Source organism: Triticum dicoccoides, chromosome 7B (assembly GCF_002162155.2).
Source record: "Triticum dicoccoides isolate Atlit2015 ecotype Zavitan chromosome 7B, WEW_v2.0, whole genome shotgun sequence".
NCBI classification, from domain to species: Eukaryota; Viridiplantae; Streptophyta; class Magnoliopsida; order Poales; family Poaceae; genus Triticum; species Triticum dicoccoides.
Genome location: NC_041393.1, coordinates 526,724,663 through 526,740,703, shown reverse-complemented (window position 1 = coordinate 526,740,703; position 16,041 = coordinate 526,724,663).

Genomic DNA, 16,041 nt, shown 5'->3' with positions numbered 1-16,041 from the left:
ATAATTACATGTAGGATCATACAAATTCAACAATATAGCTATCATATAAAAAATTTCTCTACATGATCTATAGGCATGCAAAGTTGACACTCTTCCAAAATAGTGGGAATAACATCAAATAAAGTCATGACCTCTCCAAGCCCACTTTCATCAAAAATTTCACGAGATTGAACACTCTCCAAATATGTGGGATTACTTTTACCTAAAGTTGACGCTCTTCCATACCCACTTTCAATATTATTGCAAACATATTCATCATGAGGTTTAAATAAATTTTCAAGATCATAAGAATCATTATCACCCCAATCATGATCATTGCAATAAGTAGTGGACATAGCAATATTAGCATCCCCAAGCTTGGGGTTTTGCATATTATTAGCACAACTGACATTAATAGAATTTATAATAACATCATTGCAATCATGCTTTTCATTCCAGGAGCTATCATGAATCACTTTATAAATTTCTTTGTTTAACACTTCATCACAATTTTCAGATTAATAAATCTCAAGCAAAACGTCATAAAGATAATCTAGTGAACTCAATTCACTAGCAATTGGTTAATCATAATTGGATCTTTTGAAAATATTAGCAAGTGTATGATGATAAATATCAATAGATTATTAGCAAGCAAAGAAGCAAGAAAATAGAAGGCACATGGTAACACACACAAACATGAGATCTGACGAGAAAAGGGCAAACGAAAAAGAGGGAGAATAAAAGAGCAATTTTTTGTGAAGTGGGGGAGAGGAAAATGAGAGGCAAATGGCAAATAATGTAAATTGCGAGGAGATGAGATTAGTGATTAGAAACCTGGTTAATGTTGAAGATCCTCCCCGGCAACGGCGCTAGAAATTCCTTTTGATGCCTACTTGAACTATGTCGGTATTTCCCCAAAGAGGAAGGGATGATAATGCATAGCGACAGTAGGTATTTCCCTCCGCGATGAGACCAAGGTTATCGTACCAGTAGGAGAACCAAGCAACACAACGTAAACAGCCCCTCCACACAAATAACAAATATTCGCAACCCGATGATTTAAAGGGGTTGTCAATCCCTTTTGGGTAATGATGCCTCAAATTGGCGAGAAGATGTGATAAAGTTGTGATAGATCGCAAAATAAATAAAGTGCAGAAAGGTATTTTTGTATTTTTGGTTTAGTAGATCTGAAAATAAAAGCAAAGGAAAATAGATCGCAAAGGCAAATATAATGAAAAGAGACCCGGGGGTCGTAGGTTTCAGTAGTGGCTTCTCTTGAGAAAAATAGCAAACGGTGGGAAAACAATTACTGTTGGGCAATTGATAGAACTTCAAATAATCATGACGATATCCAGGCAATGATCATTATATAGGCATCACGTCCAAGATTAGTAGAACGACTCTTGCCTGCATCTACTACTATTACTCCACACATCGACCACTATCCAGCATGCATCTAGTGTATTAAGTTGATGGAAAAACGGAGTAATGCAATAAGAATGATGACATGATGTAGACAAGATCTATGTACAAATAGACCCCATCTTGTTATCCTTAATAGCAATGATACATATGTGTCGTTTCCCCTTCTGTCACTGGGATCAAGCACCGTAAGATCGAACCCATCACAAAGCACCTCTTCCCATTGCAACATAAATAGATCAAGTTGGCCAAACAAAACCCAAGTATCGGAGAAGAAATACGAGGCTATAATCAATCATGCATATAAGAGATCAAAGAAGACTCATATAACTTTCATGGATAAAAACATAGATCTGATCATAAACTCAAAGTTCATCGGATCCCAACAAACACACCGCAAAAAGAATTATATCATATGGATCTCCAAGAGACCATTATATTGATAATCAAGAGAGAGAGGAAGCCATCTAGCTACTAACTATGGACCCATAGGTCTACAAAGAAATACTCACGCATCATCGGAGAGGCACCAATTGACATGATGGACCCCTCTGAGATGGTGTCTAGATTGGATCTGGTGGTTCTGGAACTTGCGGCGACTAGAATTGATTTTCGTCGACTCCCCTAGGGTTTCTGGAATATTGGGGTATTTATAGAGCAAAGAGGCGGTGCGGGAGGCCACCGAGGTGGGCACAACCCACCTGGGCATGCCTGGGCCTCCAGGCATGCCCTGGTGGGTTGTGCTCCCCTGGGAGCTCCCCTTAGGTTTTTTCTTGTTCCACTGGATGTCTTTTGGTCCAAAAAATCCGCAAAAAGTTTCGCTGTGTTTGGACTCCATTTGGTATTGATTTCTATTTAAAAAAACATGAAGAAAACATCAACTGGCACTGGGCACTATGTCAATAGGTTAGTACCAAAAAATGATAAAAGAATGACTATAAAATGATTGTAAAACATCCAAGAATGATAGTATAACAGCATGTAACAATCAAAAATTATAGATACGTTGGCGACGTATCAGGTATGCATCCAACTCGCTTGCTCACGAAGACCTAGGGTAATTTGAGGAAGCCCATCATTGGAATATACAAGCCAAGTTCTATAATGAAAAATTCCCACTAGTATATGAAAGTGACAACATAGACGATTCTCTATCATGAAGATCATGGTGGTACTTTGAAGGACAAGTGTGGTAAAAGGATAGTAACATTTCCCCTTCTCTCTTTTTCTCTCTTTTATTTGGGACTTTCTCTCTATTTTTTGGCCTCTTTTTTTCGTCCGGAGTCTCATCACAACTTGTGGGGGAATCATAGCCTCCATCATCCTTTCCTCACATGGGAAAATGCTCTAATAATGAAGATCATCACACTTTTATTTACTTACAACTCAATACTTAGAACAAAATATGACTCAATGTGAATGCCTCCAGCAGTGTACCGGGATGTGCAATGACTCAAGAGTGACATGTATGAAAGAATTATGAATGGTGGCTTTGCTAGAAATACAATGTCAACTACATGATCATGCAAAGCAATATGACAATGATGAAGCGTGTCATAGTAAACGGAACGGTGGAAAGTTGCATCGCAATATATCTCGGAATGGCTATGGAAATACCATAATAAGTAGGTATGGTGGCTATTTGAGGAAGGTATATGGTGGGTGTATGGTACCGGTGAGAGTTGTGCGGCACAAGAAAGGCTAGCAATGGTGAAAGGGTGAGAGTGCATATAATCCATGGACTCAACATTAGTCATAAAGGACTCACATACTTATTGCAAAAATCTATTAGTTATCGAAACGAAGTACTATGCACATGCTCCTAGGGGGATAGATTGGTAGGAAAAGACCATTGCTCGTCCTCGACCGCCACTCATAAGGAAGACAATCAAGAAATAAATCATGCTCTGACTTCATCACATAACGGTTCACCATACGTGCATGCTAGGAAATGACAAAGTTTAGCACAAGTATCTCTCAAATTCACAAGTACTCACTAGCATGACTCTAATATCACCATCTTCATATCTCAAAACAATCATAAAGAATCAAACTTCTCATAGTATTCAATGCACTTAATATGAAAGTTTTTATTGTATCCCTCTTGGATGCCTATCATATTAGGACTAAATTTATAACCAAAGCAAATTACCATGCTATTCTAAAAGACTCAAAATACTATAAGTGAAGCATGAGAGTTCATCAATATCTATAAAATAAAGCCACCGTTGTGCTCTAAAAAGATATAAGTGAAGTACTAGATCAATATTGCCTAGCTCAAAAGATATAAGTGAAGCACATACACTAGTACGCGTTGGTGCTATACAAATGGTTTTAAACCCCTTTCCGCGACGGAATTTGGAACCGTTGCCAAGTGAGTGTGGGCGATAGGGGGGCCCTTCCCACACGACCCAGAAACCGTCGGGGATATGCCCTCCTGGCACACACACTCGACAAAATGAGGTTATTTGCGATCGGCGAGCGAGCAAATATGGTTATACATACAGTAGTGCTAAAAAACAATTATACAGGCGAAATCTTTTCCGGTCACAAGTACATCCCACATAGTCAGCCCCTGCTAAACGTTTCCGTTCATATGCATATTCCACACAGTCCATCCAAGGAATACGTTTCCGTTAGTATGTACAACCCACACGGTTAATCTAAGAAGTACCAAATGTTTGCGATGCGCACAACATCACAAACAGTCAATAATTTCGAAGTGTGTGTGATAACGTGACTATCACAAACATTTAATAAGAAAGAACTATGTGCGGTGCTGTTGTTAATTGCACACATTTTTTCTTTGATGATCGTGTGTGCAGTGGAGATTGATCGCACATATTTTTTCCTGGTTGATCGTGTGTGCGGTGGAGATTGATCGCACATGTAGTGGATCCTAGAAACGTATCTAATCTCCACGTCTATCGCAGACATTTCGCTTTTGCAAACCATGTGCAGTGTAATCCCTAATTAATCCCTAATTTAAAAATCACCTTTTTGAATTTGAAAGTATGCAATCACTTATTTCATATCCAACCAGGTTTATTACAAATATAGGTTCAACCACAAATGCATAATTTGATGCACGGGTACATATACTAAAGAACTACAGAAGCACCAAGTAAAGAATGACGAACCATAGTTGTACTAAAGACTGTAAAGAGAGAGGCGAAAGACATTCTGGTTGTTGGACAAGCTGAAGCAGAATGCACATATTGTTCCCTCCTCCATGTGTAATGTGCGCACGACTCTAGGCCAACCCCTTGTGATGGCTGCCCCTCCATCCTTTACTACCTTCATTACGACTTCTCGATGCTCATTGTAGTCTGGATGAAATACTTTAACCTTCATTGCGTGTCCACCAATCATGTACTTTGTGAGGTAATCTTGAGTCAACTTCTTCGGGAACCACTGCAAACGAAAAAGATTCAGACATTATTGTCTAACAACTCATTATGGGGAGTAAAAAGAGAAGGCTGCAGAGTTTGTAGTTACCATCCTATAGCTCACAATTGTGTTGGATAGAGCATAAACAAATAATTTTCTTGCCACCATTTGTATCTTTTTGCTAATAATATTTATCAGTTTCCTCACTTGATGCTTGTTCATGAATATCTCATTGCCCCATATGAAAAAGGGTCGATGCGTGGATCCTTGCCAAGGGCATATGTACCTACAAGCAACAAGTCAACAGTAGAAGCTAACAAGTGTCCAGCCCTGGATCTATATGCACTACATTATGGAACGACGGGGGAGTACAAGCCAAGGGATGAAGCTAACCTCGGCGGAAAATGGTGGCCACTCCCGTTGTTGTCCTGCATAAGTAGTGGAAAGGCATGATAAGTACGACAACCTTAACATCAAACAAATATAGCAAAGGTTAACAATATCATCTCCAAATGATAGCTTGAATCTGTTGGTTTCAGCATGCTGTTAAAGCATATATAAAATGGAAGGCAATGTTACCGACAGCAGGCTTAACAGCCATCAAATATTGCAATTCAAACTGGTATTGTTGAAAATGAATAGAACGTAGGTAATGCTTAAACATCACTGGATAAATGTGTAAAACTGAAATAAAGGGAATGTGTTAACTACACCAGGCATAATTGGAACCAAATATAGCCGTTCAAACTGGTATTGATGCAGTCGAGCGGCATAGTTCCGACTTGCACATAATGAACAACACATTGTGAATGAGTGAAATAAACAAGGCATAAATGATCAGTATAACAACCAAATATAGCCATTGAAAACTGGACAGTCTCACTGGAACCAACCTAACAAGCAAATATAGAACACGGCACAGTTATAGCATCACATAACCCTATTGAACAATACATTTTTGCATAACTGAAATAATTAAAGACGGCATAGTTATAGCACTGCACGGGAAATGCTACTACAACAAAGGGTACGGGTTGGCAAGCTAGAAAAGGTAAGATTTGCTGATAGGATGTTGACTCACATTTCATGGACCGGATCCTTCCAATTGGAAGAGCACAGACCCATGGTGGAAGAAGCTTTGTGGGTGCCCTCCTCATGGTTGTGGTCGTGGTCGATGAGATCTGACTTGGCAATTGAGGATTCCAAGCCGCCGCAGTAGAACGTGTCCTTCAGAAATGACAAAATGGGCTCGATGGCGTATAAGGATCGCAAATCCTTGATCGCTTGGTGGAGGAGATCAGCGTTAGGGCCGTCGAAGAGATTGACGGTGGTTGAACCAGAGGGGTTGGGGATGGACCACATAACATGTGGCATGGCTCGCATTAAGCCGTCGCTGTCGACGAGCTTGATGTGGTAGACAGCTATCCCGAGATACAATAATACGCAATCCCGCTGACATGAAGCCTTCGACATGGCAATGTAGTCAACGTCTTCACCGGCTTTCGCGGTGACGTGTTGCTCCGGGATTGATAGGTCGGGGCGAACAGCGGCCACCTCGCCAACGTCCGCTGGAGAGGCCATGATAAACCACTTCTTGGCCGAACGCTCGTCGGGCTCCCCAGGATACGTGGTCGAGCTTAGGCTGCGACATTCTATAGCAGGGGATGTGGATCTAGCGGGGAGGGACACCGCAGGCCTCATCTAAAAACTCAGAGGAGTGGGTCTACTGTATGGGAATCACTGGGTAACTTGAACTTTATTATCTAAGCTAGGAGGAACGGGCAGACCGGCATGGGTTGGCGGCAACGCCGGCGGCCGCCGCGAGATAGGGTTCTAGGGGGGAGGGACAGGTGGGGGACTGTGGGGGGCGGGGGGTTGTGGTGTTTGAGGATACGCCGCGGCTACTAAATTTTTTAGTAATGGTGGGCGAAGATGGTGGTGGACGAGGGAGGGCGAGAGTTCAAATGCCTCGGCTACTACAAGTTTACTATAAGGTCGGTGTTGGAGGAGTGTGGGCGACGGTTGAAGTACGACGGCTATTAAAATTTGGGTAAAGGAATTGATGCGGGGCGGGAGTGGCCAGATCGCACATGGTCCAATAAGAATATGCGTGTATGATAATAACGACAAGTGGTGGAACCGCCTTGCAACGCTCAAGGCAGGTAGTTTGTTTTTATATTTCTAGCTAGCTGGTCTATCGCACACGGTTCGTCCTAATTTCTAAATAAACTCACCTGCCTTTAGCTTGCGCAGTCGTGGTGATTTTATAGCGCACTTGCATCGCACACGGTTAAGCTAGTACCTACACCATTTTGTTCGCGCTTGCGCAGTCGTGGTGATTTTACAGCGCACTTGCATCACACACGGTTAAACCAGTACCTCAATCATTTGCTCGCACTTGCGCAGTCGTGGTGATTTCATAGCGCACTTGCATCGCACATGGTTAAACCAGCACCTCCACCATTTGCTCGCGCTTGCGCATTCGTGCTGATTTTACAGCGCACTAGCATCGCACACGGTTAAGCTAGTACCTGCACCATTTTGCTCACGTTGGTCACCCTATGGGACCTACTCCCTCCTATCACGCACATTTGTTCTTTTAGAAACTATGTGTGATGGTTGGTGTGTCGCCGCCTAGCCTTCAATGAGCACTGACACTCGTAGTGGGAAACCGATGGGAGAAGAGGCGGGAAACCGATGAGAGGAGTGGCGGGAAACGGTAGCCTATTTAGAAAACATACAAGAGAAGGAAGTGTGAGCTAGACGACGCATGCGCACAGTGCTTACCCATGTACTGCATGTGCTGTCGAAAGGTCTGAGGGTTGTCGTTTGATTTGGGAGCATCCAACGGTGCAGACGTACGATCTGTGGGGTTTGGGTTCTCGCCAATCAGAACACACGACTCAGATCGCGGGAGGCATAGGCCATGGTTTGGTAGGCACATGTCTTTCGTTTGGCCTTTTTATACACTAGTTGAGTTTCCTAGGCATTTAATGTCCATAATTCAAATCTGAACTTCAAATACATGCTCCAGTTCACCAAAATGGCTAGAAAAATTATACATGAAAGTTGGCATGGTGTCACGTCATGAAAGTTGGCATGTTGTCACGTCATGGCACATATATGTCATGGTAAGAACATTGTCCAATTTGGGCCAAGCTTTATTACAAACCTCAAATGAACTCTGAAAAGGTTGAAAGTTAGCATGGTATCATCATTTAACCCACATAGCATGTTCTAAAAAGTTGAGTGGGTTACGGCAAAAATTGGATGCACTTCGTGTGCAAAATGGACAATCTCTTTCGAAGTATCGGAGTTTCAAACGAAAACTCATCTGTTACAAAGGGATTTCACTTTTTTGAACTTATTTGAACTCCAGACTTTTTGTGTTCAAAATGCACCATTCAAAGCCACATCATCCATTTTCAACCCTTCCTGACTTCATTTGGTATTTCTCATGCATTTACTGATTTTTTTGAGCTAAATGACCCTGAAATTGAAAAGCACTTCAAGTGAACTCTGAAATGGTTGAAAGTTGGCATGGTATCATCATTTCACCCGCATAGCATGTTCTAAAAAGTTGAGAGGGTTAAGGAAAAATTGGATGCACTTCGTGTGCAAAATGGACAATCTCTTTCGAAGGCATGGTGTCACGTCATGGCACATATATGTCGTGGTAAAAACATTGTCCAATTTGTGCCAAGCTTTATTACGAACCTCTTACAAATCGGAGCTTCTTGCAACAAGAAGCATTGTGGTTCCGGTAGGGAAACGTGTTCCCTTTGTTGTCGAAACGTAATCACAGCCTCTTTTTGCCTTGTATTTTCTTCTACGGGCAACATGGAACTACATGATATCCATGCTAAACTTTAAACTTATTCAGGGTTCGTTTGGCCTTTTATGCACTAATTGAGTTTTCTAGACATTTAATGTCCATAATTCAAATCTAAACTACAAATGCATGCTCAAGTTCACCAAAATGGCTAGAAAAATTGTACATGCATGTGTCCTTGGATGCATGTTTAATTAGGTCCCATGTCAGGAATGGGAAGGAATTACGTACAACCGTACCGGCGTCCTGGCTCGTCCTCAAACATTTGGAATCCCAGGTTTTAAATCCCCATAAAATCCAAAACTCACCAGAAAGTCATCAAAGGTGAAAATGGTGTCACGTCATGGCACATATATGTCGTGGTAAAAACATTGCCAATTTGGGCCAAGCTTTATTACAAACCTCTTACAAACCAGAGCTTCTCTCAAGGAAGCCTGATGGTTCTGATAAGGAAACGTGTTCCCCTTGTGGCGAAACGTAGTCGCTCCCCCTTTTCGCCTTGTATTTTCTTCTACAGGCAACATGGAACGACATGATATCCATGATGAAATTTAAACTTATTCAGGGTTCGTTTGGCCTTTTTATACACTAACTGAGTTTCCTAGGCATTTAATGTCCATAATTCAATTCTGAAGTACAAATACACGCTCCAGTTCACCAAAATGGCTAGAAACATTATACATGCATGTGTCCTTGGGTGGATGTTTAGCTCCCATGCAAGGAATGGGAACGAATTACAACCTGATCGGCGTCTTGGCTCGTCCTCAAACATTTGGAATCTCGGTTTTAAATCCCCATAAATCCAAAACTCACCAAAAAGTCATTAAAGGTGGCATGGTGTCAAGTCATGGCATATATATGTCTTGGTAAAAACATTGCCAATTTGGGCCAAGCTTTATTACAAACCAGAGCCTGTCGCAAGAACCCTCATGGTTTCGATAGGGAAATGTGTCTGAGGGAGTCCTAGACTAGGGGCTGTCCGGATAGCCGAACTATCATCTTTGGCCGGACTCCAAGACTATGAAGATACAAGATTGAAGACTTCGTCCCGTTTCCGGATGGGACTTTCCTTGGCGTGGAAGGCAAGCTTGGCGATACGGATATGTAGATCTCCTACCATAGTAACCGACTCTTTGTAACCCTAGCCCTCTCCGGTGTCTATATAAACCGGAGGGTTTTAGTCTGTAGGACGAACAACAATCATACCATAGGCTAGCTTCTAGGGTTTAGCCTCTCTGATCTCGTGGTAGATCTACTCTTGTACTACCCATATCATCAATATTAATCAAGCAGGAGTAGGGTTTTACCTCCACCGAGAGGGCCCGAACCTGGGTAAAAATATCGTGTCCCTTGTCTCCTGTTACCATCCGCCTAGACGCACAGTTCGGGACCCCCTACCTGAGATCCGCCGGTTTTGACACCGACATTGGTGCTTTCATTGAGAGTTCCTCTGTGTCGTCACCTATAGGCCCGATGGCTCCTTCGATCATCAACAACAACGCAGTCCAGGGTGAGACTTTTCTCCTCGGACAGATCTTTGTGTTCGGCGGCTTTGCACTGCGGGCCAATACACTTGGCCATCTGGAGCAGATCGAAAGCTACGCCCCTGGCCATCAGGTCAGATTTGAAAGTTTGAACTATACGGCTGACATCCGCGGAGACTTGATCTTCGATGGATTCGAGCCACAGCCGAGCGCGCCGCACTGTCACGATGGGCATGATCTAGCCCTGCTGCCGGACAGTGCCCTGGAGGCCGCACAAGAGTCCGCTCCGACCCTTAGCTCGGAGCCGATTGCGCCGATCGAGGATGGGTGGCTGGACACCGCCTCGGGGGCTGCTACCTCTACGGCGATAGAGCCGAATACCGACCCTGTCCCTTGTGAAGCTCGTGACTCCAAGGTGCCGGACTCCTCTCTGGACCCCGAACCTTCCGTGCCCCTACCAATCGAACCCGATTGGGCGTCGATCATGGAGTTCACTGCTGCGGACATATTTCAGCACTCGCCTTTCGGCGACATCCTGAATTCGCTAAAGTGTCTCTCTTTATCAGGAGAGCCCAGGCCGGATTATGGTCAGAACGGTTGGGATGCGGACGACGAAGAAATTCAAAGCCCACCCACCACCCACTTCGTAGCCACTGTCGACGACTTAACCGACATGCTAGACTTCGACTCCGAAGACATCGACGGTATGGACGACGATGCCGGAGACGACCAAGAACTAGCCCCTACAGGGCATTGAAAGGCCACCTCGTCATACGACATACATGGTGGACATCCCAAAAGATGGGAATGGTGATGGAACAACGGAGGACGACCCCTCCAAGAAACAGCCTAAGCGTCGGCGTTAACGGCGCCGCTCTAAATCCCGCCACAGCAAAAATGGAGATTCCGGCACCGGAGACAATAACACCCTGGACAGTGCCGAAGACAACCCCCTCCAGCAAGATTCCGCACAAGAGGATGGAGAAACCAGCCCTCATGAGAGAGCGGCAGACAGAGAGGTAGAGGATGATAATTATATGCCTCCCTTCGGAGACGAGGCAAGCCTCGACGACGACGAATTTGTCGTGCCTGAGGATCCCATCGAACAAGAGCGTTTCAAACGCAGGCTAATGGCCATGGCAAGCAGCCTCAAGAAAAAGCAGCAACAGCTTAGAGCTAACCAAGACTTGCTAGCCGACAGATGGACTGAAGTCCTCGCGGCCGAAGAGTATGAACTCGAATGCCCCTCCAAAAGCTACCCCAAACGCAAGCTGCTACCCCGATTAGAGGAGGAAGCACATAAACCTACATTACCAGCGCACAATACGACCGACCGGCCACCTCGTGGCCGCGACAGAGAGGCCTCTAGGCCCCCCCCCATTAAAGCCGCACCCCGGCTTCGCTCGAAAAGTACAAAGCCACGGGGGAGTGCGTCAGACTTACAAAACATATTGGAGGATAAGGCAAGACAAACAAGATCGATCTACGGATCGCGTGGGCGCCCCATGATACGTGACGACAACCGCCACGCCGGATACAGCAATTCCGGCCAGGCCGAACACAGTAGACAAAGCTCGTTTGAGCTGCATCGCGATATAGCCCAATACAGAGGCGCCGCACACCCACTATGCTTCACAGACGAAGTAATGGATCATCAAATCCCCGAGGGTTTCAAACCCGTAAACATTGAATCATACGACGGCACAACAAATCCTGCGGTTTGGATTGAGGACTATCTCCTTCACATCCACATGGCCCGCGGTGATGATCTACATGCCATCAAATACCTCCCACTCAAGCTGAAAGGGCCAGCTCGGCATTGGCTCAACAGCTTGCCAGCAGAATCAATTGGGTGTTGGGAAGACCTAGAAGCCGCATTCCTTGATAACTTCCAGGGCACATATGTGCGACCTCCAGACGCCGATGACCTAAGCCACATAATTCAGCAGCCAGACGAATCGGCTAGACAATTCTGGACACGGTTCTTAACCAAGAAAAATCAAATCGTCGACTGTCCGGATGCAGAGGCCCTTGCAGCCTTCAAACATAACATCTGTGACGAGTGGCTCGCCCGGCACCTAGGACAGGAAAAGCCGAAATCCATGGCAGCCCTCACATCACTCATGACCCGCTTCTGCGCGGGAGAGGACAGCTAGCTAGCTCGCAGTAACAACCTGACCAAAAATTCTGGTAGTTCGGATACCAAGGACAGCAATGGCAGGTCGCGTCGTAACAAGCACAAGCGCCACATTAACGGCGATAATACTGAACATACGGCAGTCAATGCCGGATTTAGAGGCTCTAATCCCGGTCAGCGGAAAAAGCCATTCAAAAGAAATACTCCGGGCCCGTCCAATCTGGACCGAATACTCGATCGCTTGTGCCAGATACACGGCACCCCCGAAAAGCCAGCCAATCACACCAACAGGGATTGTTGGGTGTTCAAGCAGGCATGCAAGTTAATTGCCGAAAATAATGACAAGGGGCTGCATAGCGATGACGAGGAGGAGACCCAGCCGCCGAACAATAGAGTACAAAAGGGTTTCCCCCCACAAGTGCGGACGGTGAACATGATATACGCAACCCACATACCCAAAAGGGAGCAGAAGTGTGCACTTAGGGACGTATATGCGATGGAGCCAGTCGCCCCAAAGTTCAATCCATGGTCCTCATGCCCGATCACTTTTGATCGAAGGGACCACCCCACTAGCATCCGCCATGGCCGATTCGCCGCATTGGTTCTAGACCCAATCGTCAACGGATTTCACCTCACTAGAGTCCTGATGGACGGCGGCAGCAGCCTGAACCTGCTTTATCAGGATACAATGCGCAAGATGGGCATAGACCTGTCAAGGATTAAACCCACAAAAGCGACCTTTAAAGGCATCATACCAGGTGTAGAGGCCAATTGTATAGGCTCAGTTACACTTGAAGTGGTCTTCGGATCCCCGGATAACTTCCGAAGCGAGGAGTTAATCTTCGACATAGTCCCGTTCCGCAGCGGCTATCATGCACTGCTCGGACGAACCGCATTTGCAAAATTCAATGCGGTGCCGCACTACGCATACCTCAAGCTCAAGATGCCAGGCCCTCGAGGAGTCATTACGGTCAACGGAAACACTGAACGCTCACTCCGAACAGAGGAGCATACAGCGGCTCTCGCGGCAGAAGTACAAAGCAGCCTCTTAAGGCAATTCTCGAGTCCGGCTGTTAAGCGGCCGGACACTGTCAAGCACGCCCGGAGTAACCTACAATAAGACCACCTAGCACGTTCCGAGCACGCGTAGCAATGCGGCCCCAACCCCAGCCCTCGCGTAACCGCGAGACCAGTACCACGCGTACATAACTATGCTCTGGAGATACCATGGGCACAGGGGGAGGGGCACGACCACGGCATGCCCAGAGTGCGGCTCAACCACACCAGGGGCTCCCAATTATGTCATTCTTCTTTTTCTTTCTTCTTATTCACAGGACTCCGTTTTCCAGAAGCCCTGTCCGGCAGTAGACTTGCCGAACTCACGATGCAACAGCCAGGGAAGCAGAAAAGCTACGTCGAGTATCCAGGTGGTCTCCATTACGAGCATTATACCTGTTTTACATACCATTCCGCAGCCTACCCCTGGAGGGCGACATGTTAAATAGTCCCACCCCTTGCTTATCGCACTATTTGTATCGTTCTGCTTTCATTGCAGTATTTCTTGAATAAACAATGCATCGCTATTTGCCTATCATTGCATTCCTTTTTTTCATCTATACATGTTCACTTATGACATGTTGCACCCGTACGCTTTGGTACGGCCAAATACACCAGGGGCTTAAGTTCCCCAGAGTATGGTGTGATAAGTCCGAAAACTTTCACAAGTGTGGCACCCCGAACTTATAGCACTATATGCATCGGATCCGAATCATGTCTTGGGTCAACAGCTGGGTTTGCCCGGCTCCCATGTTTTGGTACCTTACATTCTGTTATATCGGCTAAGGTAGCGCTGGGAGAACCATTGCGATTGTGCCCCAGTTGAGCTGGGTTGAGCACCTCAGTGGAGAAAGCTAAAACTGACCGTCATGATGGGGCGAGAGCCGGTCGTTGTTCGAGAGGTTTTTTCGAGTCCCTAAAGACTTATGCCGCTTAGAGTGAGGAGCCGGCTTTGTCCGGCCCCAGGCGTGGATAGCGCCCCGAATTCGGCCTTCCGAACACTAGGGGCTTCGCCAAAATTTAAAATTATAGAATTCTATGGCTAAGTGGGAGTGTTCAAGCATTATAAGTCTGGTTGCCTCGTTCGTTGTGTTGAGCGCCTCCCTCGAAGGACCCAAAAATGGGAAAAAGAGCGCTCAAGTTTATCCCGAACACCCCAGCACTCGCGGCATGGGGGCTGAAGCCAACGACTTGCCATCACTCAAATTTGATAAACGGCCGCACAGAAGGTAATATTTTAAATTAACAAGTGTTGCTTAGCGCATATGAACAAGTTTTCAGCGCACAGGATAACAAAATGCGAGTCTACTCAAAAATTACATCTTTGGAGCATTCATCCACTATAAGGCGGGCACCCTTCAGGACACCCTTATAATACATCTCGGGCGTGCGATACTCCTTGCCCGGCGGTGGCGCATCCGTCACAAGCTTCTCGGCGTCCATCTTGCCCCAGTGCACTTTAGCGCGGGCAAGGGCCCGACGGGCACCTTCAATGCAGACGGAGTGCTTGATGACTTCAATCCATGGACAGGCGTCCACCAGCCGCCGCACCAGACCGAAGTAGCTCCCAGGTACGGCTTCCTTGGGCCACAGCCGAACTATGAGGCCCTTCATGGCCTGTTCGGCCACCTTGTGGAGCTCGACCAGCTGCTTCAGCTGGTCGCTCAGGGGCACCGGATGTTCGGACTCAGCATACTGAGACCAGAATACCTTCTCCGTCGAGCTCCCTTCCTCGGCCCGATAGAATGTGGCAGCATCGGACACACTGCGGGGCAGATCTGCGAACGCTCCTGGAGAGCTCCGAATCCGGGTAAGTAACAGATAATTCACTTTTACATGCTTGCTTTGCATGAAGAATGCCTTACCCGCCACTATCTTTTTTATCTCCTCAATCTCCTGGAGGGCCTTCTGGGCTTCGGCCTTAGTGGCTTTGGCACTCTCAAGAGCCGAGGTGAGCTCGGACTCTCGAGTCATCGAGTCACGCTCCAAACTCTCGTGTTTTTCCACGAGAACCTGGAGCTCGTGCCGCACCTCCGCCACCCGCGCCTCCTGCTTCTCCTGTTCGGTGCGTTCCGCGGCCGCATTGCGTTCGGCCTCGGACACCGCTTCCTTCAGGGTCGCCACCTCGTTAGTGGCCCCTGCAATACTCACGTTATCCCTGTCATTTTTTGCAACCAAATCCTTTCTATAAGGTATTACTTTAATAAGGTATTACTTACCTTCCTTGTCCTCGAGCTGCTTCTTGGCACGGTCGAGCTCGTTCTCGGACCGCTCGAGGCTCTGCTTCAAGTCATTGACCTCCGCCGTCAGTATGGCAGAGGTCAGCAGTGCAGCCTGCATTCCCATATTGACATATTTATGTTAGACTCCTGCGTATATCTTTTTTAGATCCTCAGTTCGGCTTTTCTTTCCGAACACCAAATTGAGCATCAGGGGCTACTGTCTATGTGGTACTATTTTTACATATCTTAATCACATACCTCAAAGCCTGTTAGAAGGCTGGTGCAGGCTTCGGTCAGCCCGCTCTTGGCGGACTGAACTTTCTGAATCACCGCACTCATAACAGTGCGGTGCTCCTCGTCGATGGAAGCGCCGTTGAGCGCCTCCAGCAAATTATTCGGTGCATCCGGCTGGACGGAGGTCACCGGCGTTGCAGTCTCGCCCTTCTTACGAATGGGCCGCCCGCCGTACTCTGGAACCACTAAAGGTTCCGGTGCGGAGTCCGGTCCAAAGTCCGGGAG